We start from the raw sequence: 8,503 nt of genomic DNA on the forward strand, positions 1-8,503 counted from the left end.
TATGTCTTTTTATCAATCTCTTTGGAGGAAGCAGATGAAAATTTAGAATTTTAACAGGTAAACACCTTAGGAAAGAAGCTAGCTAAAAAGATCAGCTGGAACCCAGAACACATCTTTCATGAAGATGCAACAGAACTTGAGGCAAGGAACTGGGTGTAATTCACCAGAACCAAGCAACACTCTGCAGGCAGGTTGTATGGCACCAACCTAGCTTTGCAATACTGCCTGCCCTCAGTTTCAAACACAGGCCATCAACTCATCAGAGCAGGACCAATGAGAGAGCCAACGTTGCCAGCATGCTTGGTACCACCCCATGGTATCAGAGCCACCTGCAACACAGCATGGGGCAGAGGAATGGCTAGAGCACCCTGGCACCAGTTCCTTCTGGAACCCAGCAGTGGTGGGTCTCATCCATCCCAGCCACCCCCAGTGAGGAAGAGCTTCCATGGAGATGAAGGTGGAAGGAGGAGGCCTAGACTGGGAGGATGGCTTGGGCTCTACTTTAACCTTCCCTCGTCCCCAGGGCCTAACAGTTGTCTGGTTAATACTGCATTGACTGGAATGAATTGATTTTCCAGCCCCAGCTCCACCAGGAAATTCCTGGGTGATCTGGGAAAGTTACTTCTCTTAAAGAGTGCCAACACAAACCACTCCAATCGCAGTGGTATAAAACAGCAAGCATTTATTTTCTTTCACTGCTTTGGGGTTGACTGGGATCAGCTCAGCAGTTTTTGGTCCTCACGCAGTGACAGGCAATGGCTGGGACTACAGTTTTTTTTTTTCCTGGGTGAAGGATAATTTCTGTTACTTTTATGTACAGAAAACAGTGCACATTTAGCCCAGTTTAGTAGCAAATTCTTTAGCCTTTGCCTTTTCCAGCTTGGCAATGCAGGCCACAGATTTTGGACCCAGGACATTGCCTCCCAAGAGACGACAGATCTCATCATATCTGTCGTTATAGTTGGTCCTGATGGCTTCCACCAGCTTGGCCAGAGCTCCTTTGACTTCCAAGTTAACCCACATGAAGGCAACAGTGGTGCAGGTCTTCCTGTGGACTAGACACGCCAGCCTGGCCTTCCCTTTCATAATGCAGTAAGGGACCCCCATCTTCCAACACAGCACAGGCAGGAAGACAACCAGCTAGATGGGATCCACATCATGTGCAATCACCACCAGCTGAGCCTTCTTGTTCTCCACCAAGGTAGTGACAGTGTTGACCCCTGCTTGAAGGGCAGGTGGTCTCTTAGTGGGGACATCCCCTTTGCTGGCAGCTTTCTTCTCTGAGTAGCTGCTTGGCAAGTCCAAGGCCTGGATGAACTGGTTAATGGCAGGAGGCACTTTCAGCCACTTACAGAGGATCGCTCTTTGCCTCTGCAAACAGGTGTAGCGTGGCCTTCTGACAAAGCAGGTGAGGTCCCCTTTTAGGCTGGATGTCCTATCCAATGCCAAAGTTCTTCAGCCTCTTCTCAAACAGGGGGGGTTCACCACCTTCTTGGCCTCCTGCTTCTTCACGACGGCAGTGGCCAGAGCCACCTTTTTGCCCTTGGCCTTCTTTCCCTTCAGCATCTTGGGCAGCTGGAACAGAAAGAAAAGGGGACTACAGTTCTTGAAGACCTTTCAATTCATATTGTTTGGTGCCTGGCCAAACCTAAATAGCTGGGACTGGAATATCTGGGGCTCCTCAAGCACCTCTCACTCTCGCAGTGCAGTCCCTGCATGTGGCCTCTCCAGCATGGCAGCTTCAGGGTAGCAAGACTTCTTCCATGAAGGCCCAGGCTCCCAAGGTGCTTGTCTCAGGAGAGAGGCAGGTGGAAGTCAACTTCCCTTTGCAATCCAGCCTTACAAGTCACACAGGGTCACTTCCACCATATTATACTTATGGAGAGAGTCAGAACTGCTGCACATGTTCCAAGGGAGGGGATATGGGTCCCTCTGCTTGATGGAAAGTGTCAAAGAATTTACAGACATGCTTTGAAACTTCCACAGAGCTTCAGTCTCTTGCATGTTAAATGGGGCCAATAATACCTTCTGGGCTCAATTTTTTTTGGAAGGATGGGAAGATAAATGGGACTAATGCAGATGAACTCGTGAATGTTAAGGTGCTGTCCACACAAAAGAGATGAATTAGAAAAAGCTGTCTGGCATTACTAATTCTCAATTACATTATAATTACTAATTCTGGATTACATTATATCTTTCAGAGGCTGAAAAACAGTTCTATTATTGGTAAGGAGAACATCAATAAACAAATTAACTGCATTATAAAAGTATAATTTCCCCCATGAGCTCAACAATAAAGCCATTTTAAATGAAAGAAAATATAGCCTGTAAGCTATTTTTGCTTTTCCCTGAATTTGCTCTTCATCAAGTACAGTTGCCCACCGTTGTTATTGTTATACATCTTGTTACACTCAGTGCCAAAGCTTGACGTCTTGCAAATGCTGATGCATAGGAAAGTTTATAGTGGAAAGAATTTAAGAACAAAATAAGTTATTAGCCTATTTCATCATCACATACAATTGACACACCTTTACTCTATTTATACCTTAATAACACAGGTAAAAATTTGTTCTGTACCCACTTCAATTGTCATACCAATAACAATTGCACTCATTAGTTAGAACTCTTGGTTGCAAAGAAAAAAAACCCAATGTGAGTAGGTGTCAACAGAAAAGAGAAATGAGGGGCGCCTCAAGCCCTGGAGTGTTGGAGTGTGGCTGGTCATTGAGAGGGTCTGGAACCGACAGCTGGTGGGAAGCTAGCCTCTCTTTCTTTCTCTCTGCTCCCCTTCTGCTGCTCCTCACTGTGTCTGCTGCATTCTACTCTTCGTACAGACTGATTTCTACTTCTCAGCTGACACGACAAGCAGAAGTGGCTGCTCCACCGTTTTTGGTTTTGAGTCTTTTATTCACCTGGCTTGCCCAGACTAAATTAGACCTCTTAGTCATAGGCCCACATTTCTGGGGCAATGTCCTTGGCCCCACAGGAGTCAACATCCCATTCAGGGTCAAGTCACATGATACAACTCTGAAGCAGCCTCCTGGGCATAGAGGGGGAAGGGCGGGGAGGGTATAAGGGATGGAGGGACAGCCATTCCACAGGGTGGCTGCTACAACCTCCTTACACATTTTTCTGCTCTGCTAGACTTAATGGGCAGGACTCTCTTTTGTTCTTTACCGTCAATAGCAAGCCCACTGCTCGACCCATAGTAAACACTCAATGCATGCTGGATTTATAGATGAAAGTTTTTACAGTCACATTTCTTAAAACAGCAAAACCACCTGTATCTCTCGTGTACTTCAAGAATCTTGTGATAGAAGAGCGTCCCGCGCGCTAACGCGCTGCGGATGCAGACACCGACCGCCCCCGCGGCAACGCGTCACCCTGGGAGCTCGCCCGCCCGTGCGGGCGCCGAGAGGCGGGCCCGGGGCCCCACCCCCCGGGGCCGATCTCATTGCTGCCATAGTCGCCCGCGCCGGTCCTCCCAGGAAAGGGGGCTCGAGCCGGACCGAAGCCCGTCCCGGCCCCGCCCACGGGCGTCCAGGCGCGGGGGAAGCGGCCCGACGGCCGGCAGGGGAAGCGAAACCGCCGGGGCCAGCACTCGGGCGACTTCGAAAGCACTGACCCGACCGAGGACGGCCACCGCGGCGGACGACGGCGCCACACACCGCCGACACTCGACGACGCCACGGGCGAGCAGGCGGGCCACGACGGGCCCCAGAGCGACGCACACCGGGGCACAGACACCCCGGATCGGAAGCCAGGCGGGGAGAGGACAAGACGGCGATAGGGCAGTGGCGAGCTGGGCCGTCAGGTACACGGCACAAGGGCGACGACGGCGGGAGGGGGCCCCGGCCACCGCGAGGAACGGAGAAGGTGCAACCTCAGACAGCAGCCCACTGCCCAGAACATGCACGGGATGTCACCGCCAGTGGTCTCCGCAGAAGGGCGGTCCCGCAACTGGGACGACCGGCTGAGCCTTCGTCGACCCTCCTCGCGGCTCCCGAGAACCTCCTTCTTTCCACGCGCACGCGGACCGGCCACCCCCACGCCGTTCCGCGGAGGCCACCCCGACCGTTCAACCGATGAATGGCGCCAGAGGGACACCGCCAACTGCAGTGGCGGCCAAGGCGACGCCCTCCGTCGCAGCGATGTCCGGGGTTCAGGCAGCAAGGTTGGGCGAACATTCGTCGGGGGTGGTCAGTAGCGGCGGGAAATGAGAAAGAGGCGCCGCCGCCAAAAAGCAGCCCCAACCGTGAGGCACTAGAGCCCAAAGAAGACCGAGACCTCGGACGCAACCGGGCTACTGAGCAAACAACGCCACGGGATCCCACCACCCCCACCGCGAGAGCGGTCCCGCCACGCCCCCGTGACGCCAGCCGGCCAAGAGCCTCCGGCACACCCTCGACCCTCCCCAGGGCCACGGCCCCACCACCGTGGCTCCCAGAGCGACCACACCCGTCAGCCCCAACGCCGCCACACCTAATGCCATCGCATCTGTTCCCAATCCGGTCCCGCTCCGGGGGGAAGCCCCCCAGCGGAACGACCCCCAAAGGCCAGGCGGCCCCGACACGCAGTCCACGCACGCCACCGTGGGCGCCCATCCGTCCACGGCCCGGCACAGGCGCAGGCAGAGAACCACACGCTCTCAAGAGAACGAGAACATGGAAAGAGACGAGATCCACATTTCTTCTCTCCCCCCAGCATCAGGCGGGCGACCCGTGGCCGGGCAACGGGGCGCTCGCGTGGGGGCCCCCTCGCTGCCGGAGCGCTGGCCCGGCCCAGCGCGGCCCCTCCCCCTACTCAGATGGGGGAGGCGCAGGCCACGGTAGGCACCCGGACCCCTCCCCCCATCGAGGAGAAGAGAATTCTGCCCACGCACAACTGGCCGCCGCCGTGGGGGGCGGCGGCCAACGACGCACAGAGAGGCGTGCGGTTGAGGGATCCAGTAGCCCAAGGGGGAACGCCTCCAGGATCACTAGAGAGGAGACTTTCCTCGCCGAAAGTGGATTGCCCCCGACCCCCAGTCGCCCCCAACCGGGCCCCCCACGTTGGCGTTCACGTCCACACCAGGCATGTGCGAGAGAATCTGAGCTACGGGTAGAGCGCACGCGGCAATCTCTGAGCGTCCACGGTCAGGGCCTCTCATCCCACCACCTCACTCTCCAAGTGAACGTCCCCTCTTCCCCACGGGTGCGAAAAGAGCTAGCTGAGGTAAACCACAGTAGAGGCCACCAGGGGCCGGCCAGCACCGGGACGCCTGGACGGCCCCCACCACGATCGCCCAAAGGGCCCGTGCCACAACCCCTGCCCCAAAACAAAAGGAAAACGAGCCCCGCCACTCTCGCTTTTCAAGTCTGCCCACGCACACCGCGAGAGCTACATGGGCAACACCCCTGCTCGCCCACGCGGCGCGGGGGATCAGCAGCTCTGGGCTCACCCACCTCAATCCCCCGGCAGACTGCTCGGGGACGCACACAGCAGACTTCACGGCGGCCACCAGAGGGGGACGCCGGGAACACGGGCGACGACCACTACTCGGTCTCAGGCACCTCAAGATAACGAACCCGTGCACTCCAGAAGCACCGCGGACGACCACGCAGACCCAACACCCAAGTGTCAAGCAGGCACGTGACCGGGCAGCAGGACGGTTCCCCCACCGCGGGGAGGGCTAACCCGCACAGGCAACGACCACGAGGGGCCAGCGAGGGCTGCCCGCTGCATCCAAAGGACCAACGTTTCCACCCACGCTGCGAGGCAGAGAAACGGAAGAGCGCGGTCGGGCCAAATGGTCTCGCACTCCCCCGCCGCCCACAGGTGTGGAACAGAAACTAGACGCCCGCGAGGGGCACGAGAAGACCCACCCCATTCACCAGGAGTGGCCGGTCCCTCGCCCGGCACGGGGCTCAAGGCCCGGGAGAGCATGACACCACCACATCAATCAGGCTTCCCAGGAGAGGAGAGAGCTCGGAGAGATCAGTCAGGTCAGCGAAAACAACAACCAAAGGGACCCGCTTCTGCCTCGCCAGCCCCGCCTCCGGGGGGGGGGGCGGCCGACAGCCCAAAGTCGAGGGCGCCTGACACGCACTCGCAGCACGGAGCCAGCGGGGGAGAGGGAGAGTTGCCACGAACACCCTCTGGATGCTCCTCGGGAGTCTGGACACCAACCAGAGGCGGCACCACCGCCGTCAGAACACTCCAGCACTCCAGAGCCAGCACGCGTTCCCGGGCGGTCGGCTCGAGGGGAACAGGGTTGGGTGCCGGATGGCTGGCAACCCGTAGCCCCTGTCGCCACGCGGAGGGCCCAACTTTTCTAGTGGCAATCACCATAAGACGGCGTGTCAGCGTTAACCTGCAGGCGGAAGATGACGATCTGTGGTGACCAAAAATGCCGCGCCAGGGGACGGGGACGAATCACCTGACCACACCTGCCCCCGCGACACTCGACACGGACACCTGTACCCAACAGGTCCCCAGCGCCGGCAGACAAGGGGCACTCAGGGACACCTGGTCGACCCCAAGGGTCAGGGACACACCAGAAAGCAAAGGAGGGGCGGGGACGCCCTCGCCGGCCAACCGTGCCACCCAGTGGCCGGCCGGTCGCCGGCCCCCAGCACGGGGAACTCGTGAAGGAGAAAACATCGGGACAGGACGACCGGGGCCTACGAGCGGCCGTGGCCCAGCCGGGGTCGCCCTCGCCGGCCACCCGTGCCACCCAGCAGCCGGTCCGTGCCCCCAGAATAGGACTCGCAAGAAACCACAGACGACTGGGATCCCAGGAGGGAGGGACCGACCCCCCACACACACACCGTGCCACTCACAGGGCCGTCCCGGCCTCCTGAGCAGGACCCAGGGAAGATGGGTAGGAAAGGCAAGGCCGAGGGACAGGGACACGCACGGGACGGCGGCCGGTCGCCGGAGAGCCTCCTCTCCCGTCCACCCGTGCCATCTCCGTTCGGTCCCCGCGGGGTGGGTCGGGTCGCCAAAGCTGCGGCGCCGTGCTGGTCGACCTGCCTGGGCAGCCCCAGGAGCCTCCCAGCTGGCTGGCCGAGCCCGAAAGCACGGCAAGAACCTCCTGCTACAGTAAACCTGCAAGCCCAAGCTCTGGCTCACAGATATCACAGCCAGCGCCCTGGCACCAACCAGATGGCCCTGCGAAGACTACTCGCTTCCCGGAACTCAGCCTCGTTCACATCGGGGACTGTCTCCTGCTTTGCCTGCTGCACCGGAGCTTCAGGGGACTTGAGACTTGTAGAAAAGCGGCCGCCAGATAGAGCCAGACCGCAGCCGGCGCCAGCCATCAAACGTCTCCTCCAAAACACGGGCCGACCCTCTGGGGCCCATCATTTCAGAGGCCACGGGGTGCCTCGAGGGCATCAGACACAGTCCCGCTACTCCCCACGGAGGCCATCGAGAAACGAAGTGTCATTCTACGGCCACACCACTCTGAACGCACCCAATCTCGTCTGATCTTGGAAGCTAAGCAGGCTCCAGCCTGGGTAGTACTCGGACCAAAGAAAGGATGGGTCGACCCGACCACAGAAATCGTCCACCAAACCCGTCTCTGCAAAGACCACAACATAGCCAAGAGACACAAAGACAAAGAAAAAGAAAGAGAAAGAAAGAAAGAAAGAGGAAGGAAGGAAGGAGATAGAGAAAGAAAAACTCAGAAAGAAGAAAACAATAAGAACACAAAGAGAAAAAGATAGAAGGAAAGAGAGAGAAAAAACACATCAGAAAGACAGAAGGAAAGAAAAACAGGCAGAGAGAAAGAGAAGGAGGAGAAGGAAGGAAGGAGAAAGAAAGAAACATGAAAAAAACAGAGATAGAAAGACAGGATGACAGGAGGAAAGAAGGCAGGCAGGAAGGATGGAAGAAAGGAAGGAAAAAAAATGGAAAAAAAGAAGAAAAGGCAGAAGGAAGGCAGGAAAGAAAGAAGAAAAAGAGAAAGGGCGCATCCCAAAGGGCGATTCCTCAGAAATGGCAAGGAAGCCTCCCAAGATAACCCAGATAGGATAGGTTCCTCCTCCTCGGGCTCCTTCTCTTCTGTTTGCGTCTGTTTTCTGCAAACGCAAAGATGGGGCGGGGGACACCACCCCGGCTGGGCGAGCAGATCACCCCGCCCGACACAGGAGGGCACACGGAGTCAGAACTCTGTAGTCCACGTGAGGGAGGGAGGCCCGGATCGCGCTAAGTAGCTTTCCAAGCGGTCAAAGAACGCACAAGAACTGGCCCGCGGCCTGTCTGGACAAGGAAACAAAGAAGAAATCAAGGGCAAAAGGAGGAAGAGAAAGGGAGAAGAGGGGGAGAGAGCTGATAGATGAGAAAGCCTCTCTAGGATAGAATCACGAAACCCAGGATGGAGCCGTGGTACACTTCACATTTTTAGACCATGCTGGCCGTCGGAAGGAAGAAAGGAGCAAAGGACACAGAAAACACATTCACAGGGCCTGGCCGGGGGCCAGGGTGGGGCGGCCCGAGGCTGTGGCCAGAGCCGTCTCCG

General features: G+C 57.4%; 1 pseudogene; it reads right to left on the reverse strand.

The window, feature by feature from the left end:
• Positions 1-834: 834 nt before the first annotated feature.
• LOC105805829 lies at positions 835-1,572 on the reverse strand (annotated as a pseudogene).
• Positions 1,573-8,503: the final 6,931 nt, after the last annotated feature.

Source organism: Propithecus coquereli, unplaced genomic scaffold (genome assembly GCF_000956105.1).
Source record: "Propithecus coquereli isolate 6110/MARCELLA unplaced genomic scaffold, Pcoq_1.0 Scaffold134, whole genome shotgun sequence".
Taxonomy (NCBI): Eukaryota; Metazoa; Chordata; class Mammalia; order Primates; family Indriidae; genus Propithecus; species Propithecus coquereli.